At 48.9% G+C, this 14,101-nt stretch overlaps 1 protein-coding gene across 1 annotated transcript in view; it reads right to left on the reverse strand.

The window, feature by feature from the left end:
* The window catches only part of LOC129382712 (uncharacterized), a 216,534-nt gene extending 205,650 nt beyond the window's left edge, over window positions 1-10,884 (reverse strand). Inside the window, exons 1-3 of the mRNA XM_072288875.1 lie at window positions 10,492-10,884; window positions 6,243-6,305; window positions 5,115-5,331 (exon numbers count right to left, since the gene is read on the reverse strand). The gene's annotated coding sequence lies outside the window, so the exon portion shown is untranslated. The remainder of the gene's footprint in view (window positions 1-5,114; window positions 5,332-6,242; window positions 6,306-10,491) is intronic.
* Between the last annotated feature and the right edge of the window lie 3,217 nt (window positions 10,885-14,101).

Genomic DNA, 14,101 nt, shown 5'->3' on the forward strand with positions numbered 1-14,101 from the left:
CCAATTGGGCGAGTTTCTTTTTGATGCTTCTACAATTCCATTGCCATATGATTAGGTCAGATAAAGTTTGGTTTCCGGGTGGAGGAGTTAAACCCACTCTACCCGAATTCTGTCGCTTATTGGAGTTGGCCATGTTGAGTCGTTACGGGGGTCAAAACCCCCAACTGTGGGCTGGTCACCTCCGCCGTGGGCTGAGGGGAGTGAGCGGCGGCGGCAGGTTTGGGCTGTTTATGCTTACGGGTGGGTGATGATTGGGCATGCAAATCGAAGAGGTGATTGATTTCAGATTCTATTTTGTCGATGCGTTGATTAAACGCGGTCTCCACTCTCTGTAGGGCCTGCTCTTGTTCCTTAACCATTTGTGTTTTGACAGCCTCGAGGCTGTCGCTTACAAATTTTAGAACTAGTTGCGTGAGGCCTTGTGTGAATTCTGGAGTTTGGAAATATTGTGCACAGGTCTGTTGTGAGAGGACTGGTGCATGGGGCGGCGCTGAATGGGGAGGTATTGGGGAGGCCTGCTCAACGGGTGACTTACCAGTGTCGGCCAGGGGCTCCTGCCGTTGCTGCAGCTGTGGGTCTGGATCCAGGCGCCCCCCGGTTGCCAAACCAGATGAAATCTTCAGACCCCCTCTTGCCGCCGAGCCAGGCGCATGGGCGGGCTCTCGTTGTGGGAGCGCCTGCCACGTGGCGTCGCTTCTCGTGCCGCACTGCACAGGAGGGCGTGGCGGGTGGTTCATGAGTGGTGTCGCAGGTGTCCGTATGGCAGGAGGTACTCGGGGTTGAACACGTGCTTGTTTGGTTTTCTTTTCGTGGTATGATATTTTCGGTTCCTTCGGTCGAGCGGTGCTGTGAGGTGCTTGGCTGCAAGCATTCTTAGGAATGTCGTCAGGTTGTTGGTTTGTCGTTGATATCTCGGTACTCCGCCTCGGTGGAGTCGTATCGGGTCCCTTTGGGCGCTGGCGCCGCTCTTTCACCGCTCGGGGCCCGAGTCTCCTCTGACGAGCCGGGCAACTCAGGTCAATGGTGGGATGGTCATCGGATCCGCAAGTAAGACAGCGTGGAAGGCAACCTTCGTGGTGTTCATCTGGGTTAAGCAAGCCACAGTTCCCGCACCGCCGTTCTTGTGGGTATGGGCATATGTCATGCCGATGTCCGGTTCGGAGGCAGCAGTGGCACACTTGGGTGACTGGGCGGAAAGGTCTGCATCGAAATTCTACGCCTTGAAAGTACACGTAGCTGGGAACTCGCCTGCCCTCGAAGGTGTAGAGGCATGCTCCGTTCGTTCCGAAGGGTCTGGCTTGGATTATGTTGATATCATGGGGGTAGGTGACCGTATCGTTCATGAGGGCTTCCTCGGTAGGTATAGGTAGGGCGCCTGTGATTATCCCCTTGCAGGAGTTGTCCGGGGAAGCCACATACGCAGAGACTTGATACGATTTGTTTGCGAGCAGGAGTGTCTGAATGTGGCAAAGCTGTTCCGCCAGGTCAGGGTCCGGGGTGCTGACCAGTGGGATGTTCTGTTCCTTGCGTACTCGTATGCGCGCCGTCGGAGGCAGCGGGGCTCGGAGTGCGGTTTGTATCGCGTCTCGCAGCGGTAAGACCGCTTCTTGTTGTAGTGATATACCTCCTCTTATTCGGAGAACCACCTTGTGGTCCCCTGCGGGGAGGCGCGGCAATCGAGGCCAGCCGGGTCCGTGTCGACGTTCGCGTGAGTCGAATGGGGCGGGTGGAGTCTTGAAGGACTCCTCGGCGACAACCCTCCGTCGGCGAGCGTCGACCACCCGGTACCATGGAGTGTGAGGCACGGGTGGCTGAGGATGTGTATCATTGGGCATGTCGGCTGCTCCGCTCCGGCCGGGGCGGTAGTCGCAGAACTCGATGTCGCGTTCGGGCTCCAAGTCGTCTGCATCCATGCAGTCCAGTTGGCCTGCCGGGTCGGAATTGCTGGTGGCCATCTCCGCGGCTCGGGCCCATACCCTGGGAGCCGCGTTGCAGGGTGCGTCGGATGCCGACGCGGCGTCCGCGTCCGCCGTGCCGCTGTCGCGGTGGCGCGTTTAGGCTTAACGCGGTGACAGCGGCTTAGGGATTTCAAACGGCCGTCTCGGGCTAAGAAAAGAGTCGAGCCCGGAAATATTGGTGTCAAGTAAGAGCTGGTGACTTGCCAGTGACGATGGTTGTACGATTTCGTGCCGATGGTGAAAGATGCCGGGTGGTTGAGGGTGGATAGCGGAGCCCGCTGCGACGCGATGTGCATCCTCCGTTGCCCAGGTAGCGTCTCCCGCCGGAGGGCTGCCGGTCTGCGCCCGCGTCGCCGCCATTTGTGCTTGTTTTGTTCGCAGGTCTCTTTTGCTTCTTGGTGGAGTTTTGCCATGTCTACGACGATACGGTCGTTGTATTCTATGGTCCGCACATAATTTTGCTCTGCGTCTTGGTCTTGCACTAAAGGCTCGATGGCTGCGTCCACCTCGTTTAGCTGCATTTGGAGGGCGCTAAACATCGCAGACAATACTTTAAGAGCTCCTTCGTCTGCATGACTCTCCAAGAATAAGTCCGCTTCAGAAATTAGTTTAGACACTTAGTTCTCAATGCACTTCTTTTCAATATGAGCCGTTCCATCGTGGCATCAATGTTTACAGTTCGCTTACCGCGATGGGGCTTGAGTCGTGGCGTCGGTTTCGGTTGGGTGGAGTCCCTAGGCCTTGTTGTTGAAGGCGCGCCTCGTCGACCGTTTTCTGCCCGAGGATCGTTGCTTGTTTTCCCCTAGCTCGTTGTGGTGTCGACGTCTGCTGACCTCGTTGCCTCAATGGTAAGTTCGATCGTTTTTTCCCGGGTTTGGGCACCAAATTTTGAGGAAATTATGGCAGGTCAAAAAAGAACCGACTGCTTCGTTTGAGGTGAACAAAACAACTAACTTTATTTCGATAGTGATTCCCGTTGCCGAGCGAGTTCGGAGGAGCACAGGGTTGCCCGTTGACGAAAAGAATGAGGCTAAAGTTGGCAGTTTCTTCAAAACTTCGTTTCTTCTGCACATTTTCATGTAATTAAACAGAGTGTGCAAGTAAATATGAAGAAATATTTTCTGCGTGCAGTCCAAATGGCCAGAATTACGGACACACTTTAATGAATGCATGCGAGTAGTGCCATCTGCAAACTAACACGAATGTGTCGCAAACTTAGCCACATGGTTTTGGATTAGCAGGAACGACGGACTGGCAGAAATTAGTCAGGGCACAGCACACGACAGCAATCTTGTCGAGTGGAGTTAATTGGTGTCCCACTTTGCGAGTCGCATACTCTAGTGGCAGGACTGACTTCATAAAATTTTGGTCCTAACCAGGCCGATTACTCTCTCAATATGTATTCTAACATTGGCAAGTTTCCTTGTTGTCTCTATATCTACTCCCGAGAGTTGCCTTTTGCCTTTTGTGAATGCAGGAATGTGCAGCCTTGCACAGTACAGACCTACAGTGTCCGCAATGTTGAAGCCTCGATCAGCCAACACCACGTCCCCTTGTGACAACGGTCAAGAATGCCACTGAATTCGGTAATTTGCTTGTCAGGGGACCTATTCCTATGAGGTACTTGGGTGTATTAGTGCGCTTATACTGAGACCAAGTCTCGCTCCTTGGCTTTAGAGATGACAGCCGCTCAAGTTTGATCTCAAAGCAATCGAGTGTTACAGCTACCTTTTCTCCGAGAGAATTGAAAAAGGCCCTTGGCATTGTCCTTCTTATAGCACGCCTTGAGGACCATGCTATTAGGGGCTGAAGTCTAGCAAATGCAACATGCAGCCATTTGTGAAATATGCGACTTATAGTTGAGTCAGACACACTGAAACCGTGAGCAAAGTCTTGGAATGGCAGGTTCAACCTCAGCTTCATAAGGAACACCAAAATTCGGCGAACTTTCCCAATGAGTTCTGCGGTGTGTGCTTGACAAACACCTGCACAAGGTTGAACACTGACAGAAGGACCGCAATATTTGGAAGTCCTGTGTGAAAGGCCACCTTCTTGGGCTGTTCACATTAACGCAGACTGTTCCTGACTTTTCAAAGTGGCCAACTCGCTGGTTACGTTCTGGTAGTCCTCTTGTAGCACCTGAAGATCTTGGCACGTGAGGTCGGTTTGCAATTCAACTTCTGCAAAAGGTAATGAAATGAGTCAGAAGTACCTATCAGCGTGAACTCCAGGCATAGAGGAAAGCCTTAAACAGTGCAAAGTACAAAAAGTACGGTGATTGTGATTCCTGGTAAGGGGATGAAACAGGAAAGACAGCAGGGATGTTAACCAGTCAGGAGTCCAGTTGGCTACCCCATGCTGGGGGAAGGGAGATAGAGAGGGAGTATATATAAACGTGCGCGTACACGGATGATATGTCTATCATTCGTGAGCGAAATAACCAGAAGGTTATTTCAGTAGAAGGGTAGGCTGTATACGGCATTTTATTTTATAATTTATTTGATAAATTATAGAATATATTTACATGCCATCGTTCGCCCGAGCATTACAGGCAGCGGTGTAACGAAAAATTGCCACAGTACCTGAATATAAGGCCAAGAAAACATATCATGGGCAACTTGATGCCTTTCACCGTGTATTCGGCATTTCTGCGCTTCGTATCACGAGAAATTGCTTTGTGCTCTGAACCAAGGCATTGAATGATTACCGTACAGTCGCATTGGTTGGTTATGATAAGGGGAGGTAGATAGGTTGCCTGCTGCAAATAATTATGGGGTTAGAAAATAACGATGTCCTCCAAGAAATTCGTGAGCTCTCACCTTTCTCTTCTATTTTTTATTTTTTTTGACGCGCTTTCAAGACCATGGCAGGGATGAAATTATAAGATTGTGATTTGTAATAAGGAAGAAATGCTACTTTCGGCAGCCCTTGTAGTGAGCACTACTCAGCGTCTTTGGGTGAAAGTTAAAGGGAATGAAAGAGTGGAAAGAATAAGAAAGCCGTAGTGGAGGGCTCAGAAAACATTTGACCTCCTGGGTATCTTAATGTGCAACCAATCTAAGTACACGGGCCTTTAGAATTTCGCCTCCATCGAAATGCGGCCGCGATTCCATGCCGCGACCGTCGGTTCCGCAGCCAAATGCCATAACCACTTACCTGATTTGGACTCCAGAATGGGGCCTACTGGAGAGGGCTCATCGCGCTCTGGCTCTGTGTCCATGGCAGGCAGCACGAGCGATGTTCCACGCTCCGTGGGCGGTCTGCTCACTGCGACAGCATCCAGCTTGCTTTTCCGTCGCTGATGACACTGGAGAAAACGCACGGTTGCTGCGGCACTAGTCCGGTCATAACGGCCGTGGCCCAGTCGTAGACTCTGCGCCCAGTGGAGGTTTGTGTCATCCATTAAATTTGCAGGTTTCCCTTTTGAAAGAGGACACGTACACATATGTTGTACAGTTAAGCCGCAGTTAACAATTCAAGGCACGTTTATTCAAGGGGAGAAGCTAGTCTGAACTTCGCTATGAATCTCGGCAGCAATGGGAGAAGCGACGCAAGTGCCTCAGCAAACGTATTAAACATGGGCATAACTTGAAAATACCCTACCTCTGATGGAGTGAAGACTGCAGACACGGTCGTATTTCTCGTTTTTCAAGTCTTCTCTGTTAATACGCGATAGCCAAGCGTTCCGGCGCTGTTCGGACAACAGCGTTTTTGGTGCGCACGGATTTGTGATAATTGCGGGCAAACGAAACATTCTAAGGCTTGGCTGTGCCTTGTCTTTAGAAAAAGAAGCTGCACTTCTTGTTATGCAGCCCAAAATAGCGCAAATCGTCACGATGAAGCCAGAGACACGTCCACAGAACGGATCTCATCGTTGCAAACCCCCCCCCCCCCCCCCCACTACGATTCCGAACAGTTGCGAGGTTCTCAAACATGGCGGTTTCCTGTACTCTAGTTCCCATATGTGACGTCCGTGTAACCCCTGTATACGTCAACCACACTTCCGGTTTCGGTGTACGCGCGCATTTTGAACGCTAGCTGGTACGCGTTACGCCTGCTGTGCTGATCGGCGCTGTTTATTTCTTTTTGCTTCTACAGCTCCACCCCCCGCGGTCTCCGCGCGAAATCATTTTAACAAGTAAATTAAATTGCGAACGATCTTTACAAGCCTCCATCGAATATATGCCAGGTGCATCTTTATAAAGACGCAAGACGCCTTGTGAAATGAAGAAACGTTTATTTTATTCTACATAAATGCTCCTTGCGGGCTTTTTGTGCACTCACACAACGTTGTCGCGCCAGGTAAGCAGCAGTAGTTCTCGTACGAAGCTCCACCGGACACGTCACCTGAATAAAAAGATTACAAGCATGTGTCATTTCGGTATTAACACACACGAGTAATGCGTGTAAAGGCGAAACGTGTGAAAGTGATGAAAGTGAATTAAAACACAAGCAGTTCGCTTTTGCATGCATGGCGTAGAAAATACCCGACTCATCCCAAACAATACCGTACATACCACGGATAGTAGTGCAAGAACACAGCGTAAGCGGCACACATGCGGAAAACATGCTTGTAGAGCTCCTTCCCAATAGAACACGCAACCACAGTGTATTTCTCCTCAACGTATATAGTAATCCGGCTCACTCACGCGCTCGTTTCCTCTCTCCGTTCCAAGGGGCGCTTGCCTTGGCGGGTGCAAACCCGTTTCTGGTGGGGGGAGATTTTAACGCCCCGAACGGGGCCTGGGGCTATGGCTACACTACCGCCAAAGGTCGACGCCTGTGGCAGGACCTGCATGATGCCGAATTAACTCTTATTACCGATCCCACGGCGCCGACCCGCACGGGCATCTCTACGGCACGGGACACGACACCAGACCTGACGGCGGTCCGTAACATCCCTCAAGCAATGTGGCGCAATACCTTTGAAGATCTCGGTAGTGACCACATGATCATAGAAACACGAATTCCCCAGGCGGGTACACCCCCTTTTCCTAAGCTATTCAAATGGACAGACTGGGACAAATTCCGAAAGCAGCGAGTTGAACAGAGAGGTGAGGAGAACATCGATGACATCGAGGCATGGATGGAGGCGCTCAACGACGACATGAACAAGGCGACGCAGACGCTCGCACCCGAAGTCCAGGTTGACAAGATCGACAGCCGACTAGCCCACCTCGGGGAAGCCAAGACATCACTAAACGCAAGATGGAAGAAGCAAAGGCACAACCGAAAGCTTCGTAAGAAGATAGCACATATCAATCGCCAGCTGGAAGAACATTGCCGGACCTTAAGCCGCCAACAGTGGTATGACATCTGCAACGCAGTCGATGGGCAGCTCCACAATGGAAGCACGTGGCGTCTCCTTCGTCACCTCTTAGGGGAAACGCAGAGCAAGTCTGCTCAGCGAGCAAACCTGCAACGCCTTTTGCACAAGGAACGGGCTACCACGAGTGACCACCAGCTCGTGACACGTCTGCTAGCCAAGTACTTCCCTCAACGGCCCGATGTTCAACACGCAGATTACACTGGAGAGACAAATGTGACACTCGATGAAGAATTTCACGAGTCAGAGATCCGCGCAGCTCTCCACGACCTTAATGGCAAATCAGCACCTGGTCCCGACAAGGTTACGAACAAGACTCTAAGAAACCTCGACGATGCTTCGATAACCGCTCTTACGGCATACATCAACAAATGCTGGCGAGCAGGTCGCATCCCAGAGGCGTGGAAACGCTCTAAAGCAGTCCTGATACCGAAGCCAGGCAAGCCGTCCAGCCTCGAACATTTGCGGCCCATTTCCCTCACATCCTGCGTTGGCAAGGTGATGGAGCACGCGTTCCTCTCTCGCATCAACCACCACCTCGAGGACACTGGAGCCTACCCACCCACTATGGTGGGCTTCCGGTCACACCTCTCCACTCTAAGACGTCATGCTCCAGCTCTACCACCAGATTATCAATGACCCAACTAGTGGCAACCGGGCGATCCTCGGCCTAGATTTGGAAAAGGCATTTGACAATGTAGCACATGCAGCAATCCTGAGCCGCAGAAACAAGCTCAACTTGGGTGAGCGAAGCTACAACTACGTCAGAGACTTCCTGTCGCGCCGCACAGTCATCCTCGCGGTTGGCAGCATGACATCCGACGAACATACACTAGGAAGCACCGGCACTCCTCAAGGATCGGTCATATCCCTGCTCCTTTTTAACCTCGTGATGCTGGGTCTCCCGGCCTACCTCGACGAGATCGATGGCCTCCATCACGCCTTGTATGCAGATGACATCACCCTGTGGGTCAACAAGGGCAGTGACGGTCAGATAGAATGCACCTTACAAGCAGCGGTCTCTGCAGTCGAAACCTACCTCCAAAACACAGGTCTCCGATTATCTCCACTGAAATCGGAGCTGCTCGTCTACCCTTATGAAAATGGTTATGTCCTTTATGCTTACTGTGTTTCCCGCAGTTCACATGAGGAAATGTCCTTTATGTTTCCTCCATGTTGAAATTTGGCCACTGCTTTTATGTTTCCTTCATATGTCCTCCCTTTATGTATCCCTTATGTTACCGTACTTTACGTTTCCTCCATGTTGAAATTTGGCCACTGCTTTTACGTTTCCTTCATGTGTCCTCCCTTTATGTATCCCTTATTTTACCGTACTTTATGTTTCCCCCATGTTGAAATTTGGCCACTGCTTTTATGTTTCCTTCGTGTGTCCTACCTTTATGCATCCTTTATGTGGCCGCAGTGATTAAATCCTGTATTTTACGTAGACATGCATAGATGAAGAGTTCCGTGTACACATTTTATATTTATAAACTTTTCCTGAGTTTTTTTAAAAAGCTCTGCATTGGTTTTCATTGTACGGTTACTGTTCCCTACATGATGCAGCGCTTGGATTGGAACTCTGTTATGGCACAGAAATTCATGCCAATTTGTTCTAAAATTACAAACTAATTAGACTTCACAGATTATTTCAGTATAACACTTGGAGTACCACTGTACGTTCCTCACTGCAGTGCTGCTGTTCTAGTTATGTCTTTGTTACTAATATAAAATGTAATGTTTGGATAGAAAGATCAGGTTGGATCAGTGCTTGCACTTTTAAAAGAAAGTTTTGACTACACTTTGCAAAGGTTTGTCTGAAACTGCGAACAGTTTATTGGACTATCTGGATGTTACTTCAATTTGCCACGTCTGCTCACAGCAGACCTCTGGAATGTGGTGCTTGGGTGAGAGCTCAAAAGGCACCTGAAAAACAAAACAAAAGCCAATCTTTTTCACTTATTCAAAATGTTCATATAATCAAGAACAGCCTGACCTGTATGCACACAGCTAAGAAACGTGTAGCAGTTAAGAACAGCTCAAAAACATCAGGGCAACACAGAAGCTTTTAACTAATTGTTGTTAGAAACAGACTGAGCTGCCAGTCCAATCAGGTATTAAACTGCTCACAAATTCTTTTAAACATTTCTGCAGCAGCTGCTAAGTAGTACATGACCTTTAGGAGTAGGCAACTGGCCAACAAATCTTTGAGTGCCTGCTTGTACAGATGTCTCGTAGTTATATCTCAAGTGGTTACACTGTTATATGGTAAAATTCAGGCGGGAATAAAACCAGCCGCAAACATCAGACTACCTGGAAAATTATCACCAAAACTAAAATATCTAGTAAATCAAACGAACAATCGATTACGACGGGTCTAAAACCTAGGCCGCGATTTTGTAGCGATCCCTTTTCCGATGCTACTCCTTTTGCTCATTGATCTGACCGACATTCCGCTACCGTTATTAACTAGAACAGCCAGCCATGGAAGGTGGGTTATAATAGTGGCAAACATCGAGCGGAAAGCATCGCAAGAAAATCGCATCCCTTATTAGGCATTGCTACAAGCCACTGTCTTTAACAATCGCAGGAACTGACATCCTGTTCTTCGGATGAAAATATTAATGAAAACGAGCGTCTGATTGCCATGCCTCGATTAAAAAGAAATTTCGCTGTTGTAATATTGGTCTACATTTGCCGTGCAATACAGAAGACAAATACGCGAGCACGCCGAAGAACAGAAACAATGCGGACAGGTTCTCGTGAAGCTGGACTTCTAACTGAACTGCATCAATAAAATAATCTTGACATAAGCTAATATCTGCTCAAGTGTAAACACCGCTGTAGAGTGCCAACTCGCGATGCCCGTGACACATCGACATGCATTACACACGTAACTTGCGGAAATGCATATCTACGGAAGAATTTCTTGCTGGGAAACTACCGAGGAAACAGTAACTTTCAGCGTTTACGTAAACATTTGCCCATTAAGTCCCAACAATCAGCGGCGGTAGCACATCACTGCATAAAGCATGTAAGCGGTAAGAAATAATACGTTTCACAGAAACTCCCCTCGTGAAACGCTTTGCTAAATGTGCACAGCAACGTGGTCAACATACGCTCCGAAAGTGTTCTGTTGTCGTTCCACAAAGCTTACTACATGAACCATAAGCTGCGAGAATGCGCGCAAGCGTCAGACCTGCTTACCTTCAACGTGGTCAGCAAACGGCTCCTTTGTCTCGCAGGCACCACGCGACGACGCTCTTCCCGGCGCGAACACGGTCGAATTGCCGATGAACACCAGCGCACGAAAGCACAACTTTCAACAAATTCTTCCACGCACCATAATTCGAAGCCACAGTACCAGGTATTTCACGAGCGAACGCGGACAGGCGAGAACAAAGGCAGCTCGGACGGGCGCTGTAGTACACATAAGACACTGGCGTATCACAGGAAACATAAGGCGAACTAATGGCGTTACACGAGTCCAGAGGTTTCCTGATGGTTAATGCACACGATACGGATCACAGTTTGTTTAGGCACTTCGAAAATATGATATTACCGTGTAACTGCAACGAGCATTCTCACCGCGCACACCAACACAACGTGGCCACAGAACACCTATACAAACTTAGAGAAGGGAAACTGTACCTTCCACAGTGCTACGGAAATAAGCGTAGCGGTGGCGTCGTGAACTAAAGTATGTGACCACAGGTGGCGCTGTACAACAGGAAACGGAAACGGGGTTTTGCACACGCTTTACCAGGTGTTCTGTGGCTTTACTGGGTTTCTGGCTGCTGCGCCTCGATCGTGCTCCCGCCAGTTAAGTTGCTGTGTAGCAAACGTAGCGCCTACATATTTATGTAGGCGCTACGTTTGCCACACAGCAAGCAAACTGGCGGGAGCACGATCGAGGCGCAGCAGAATACATGTAGCGCTGAGTCATATCGAGTTAAGGCACACTCTGAACTTACTTTTAAGGGCATCCCGAGTAGTGCCGCCGCGCTCTAGCTGTTGCATTTCGTGTAGGGCTACTGACAGAATGCGGTTTCCAGATGGCACGATGGCCTCGACTGGAATAAACGCACACGACACCAAAGATTGAGTAAGCCTGAAAATATTTTATTTGCATTTTACAAGTACAACAAAAAGCACACGTCTACGCATCCACACAAACGCGGTTACATAGTCAAGAGATGGCTCATTAATAAGGGTAGCACAAACGCACAAGAAAGAAGACCTAAGCTACAAAACGTACGGTCGGCTGCTAAGTATAATAATTTCCCTGTCACCGCGTGTCACTTTGATACAGCATCGTTACAGCACTACCAGGCTGGGTAGTTTGGCGGAAAGAACGCAACAGCTTATACGGCCGTCAGCTGCCTCTTCCTTACGGGTGTCATAATTATCCTAATCTTCGCATCAACGTCGTGCAAGTTCGCATTCAGGTATCTGTATCTGAACCATATGTGCCAGCTTAATACACGTGTAGTGAAATTATGATAACCACTGCGTCTTATCAAACGTATTGGTTTTGCAAATGCGCATTACAGCTGACGGAACGACATACTGTAAGTGAAGCACAAGAGAACAAGGCAAAAGGAGGATACAACACTTGAAGAAATGAAGAATTAGTAGGCATACAGCAAACAAGCGATGACGGAGAACACACAATGATGCATCGGGTGTTCTGCGACATCGGTTTGCGTACTTACGGTGTTATGGAGATCAACGGCATAAAAACGTACCTTCAAGCGTACTCCCTCAACCTCCGCCGCATTCATTATGATAGTCAACGCCTAAACAAAATGAGGCACTATTCTTTGCCAAGAGTAGACCTTACAGCAAGTCTATGTAATGACTCGCAGACGAAACCAGCATGCTTTCGAAAATGTTTTACCGCCGTAGCATTCGAACGCCAACGGCCAGGAAACACATCGATACCAATAGGCTGTCGGTGGTTAATCGAGCACAAAAACCTTGACGCTATGACTAAAAAGCAGCTTCAACAATCAAATTAAAAGAAAATCAACTGCCTATTTGCCTGAGGTAAAAAAGCATCCTTAGACACCTCGATTGTTCATGTCAATGGTTTGTGTAAATTAAAAAATTCAGCATGTTCAGCGCCCCTAGCAGAGAAAGCACAAATTAAACTATTCGACCAAATTACAGTAGCTCCACTTGCGCGCTTACGCTGAAACGCGCCTCCATTGATTTTTCGCCCTCTGTGGCCATTTGTTGAACTTGAGAGTGTGCGGGGCCTGACGTGGCCCAGCTCAACCGTCACACTGCGGCAGCGCCGCACTGCGGTTCACAAGTGAATTTAGCCTCCGAGATCTACATTTCCTTTTAGGGCGTGCATTTTGAAAAAGCACGGCTTTCGAGATTAAAAAAGAAAAGTAGTAGCTGGAAGGAAGGCTGGTATTTAAACACAAATTATTGAGTTTAAAGTGTCTTGGTGCGCTGCCTTTTTTTTTTTTAGAGTATATACAGAGATTTTAGACGAACTATGCGCGAACTTTTGCCGGCGGACACGAGCCAGTCAGCGTGCAACATGTGCAGCTCGGTCTGCTTGAAACGGCGCACGGTGTGCGGGCAGCCGCGATAACTGTGACACCCACGGATCAGAAATTCGGAATCGCCACACATATACACGCTTCTTATGGCGCCCAGTGGCGGGTTTTTGAGAATGTCAGGCCTTATCTTGAATAGGTGGAACCATATTTCCTCGTAGCGTAACGAATAAAGGCGACAAAATGTGGCGATGGCTGGCTTGCAGCGGCAGCGGAACTTCGGCCAAAGTGAAACAGGCGTACTGCTTGCATGCTCGCGTAATGAAATACGGCAATACTCTGCACACAACTTTCATACTCAGCCAACTCACAATTATAAATTATTCAGTTGTACGCCCAAGCAAGCATTTACGGGATCCGCGCTGCCCTACTTCTACGCGTGCTAATATCGACACAGCAGTTACTCGTACTTGTGGTCAGCGCGAAAGCGACACGGACAAAAGGAAGAAACACAACAACACGGCGCCGCTTCTTCGGAGTGTTTGTTCCTTGTTTCCGCGTTGCTTCTGCGTTGCACGCAGTTTTGAAAAGAAAGGCACTTTTAGCATCAACCGCCGGTTCTGCATTGGTTAGTGACCAAACATTTGTGTATAATCTGTGTGAGTAGTAGAGAAAAGGTATCATGACAAGGCCGAGGGCTGAAAAAAAAAATAGCGTAGAAAAAGCAACATGTCAAAAAGTGCTTCGAAGACAACGGTTTTGAGGTGGAGCAGTGGCAGCGTCTCCCAATGTTCGAGTTTTTTTTTTTTTTCAGCTTAGAGCATCAGAAACGTTATAGATATCCAATTTCACTACATTCTTTCGAAGTAGGCGTTCTGAAAGTTAGCGGCAGCTCCAGTTCAGCTTTGGAGGTGGCAGCGTGCGCTTGCATTTCCCGCTTATGGCTGCAAAGAAATCTTACGAGCGCAATATAGAGACAATCGTAATGTACGTATTAGATATTTATGCGTAATGAGGCTATCATGAAACCAATATAACACCGCGAACAGCTACTTAAGTGGTTGTATAATCATATACGCTCACTAGCAAAGCGGCGGATTGGCCGCGGAGGCGTCCGCCTCTTTTGCGGTTCATGTAGCGCAAGCCATAGAACACTGCGCGTCGTGCCACCGCGTCTCCAGCCGCCGCGCAATTGTTATTTGTCGTGAGGGATTATTCGCTGCATGAGGCTTTGATGTACGTATGTACTGTTGATGGCGCGTGGTAATATCAATACGGCCAAGATAGATAGGGAGGGGGAGGCA

This window comes from Dermacentor andersoni, chromosome 6 (assembly GCF_023375885.2).
Source record: "Dermacentor andersoni chromosome 6, qqDerAnde1_hic_scaffold, whole genome shotgun sequence".
Classification (NCBI taxonomy): domain Eukaryota; kingdom Metazoa; phylum Arthropoda; class Arachnida; order Ixodida; family Ixodidae; genus Dermacentor; species Dermacentor andersoni.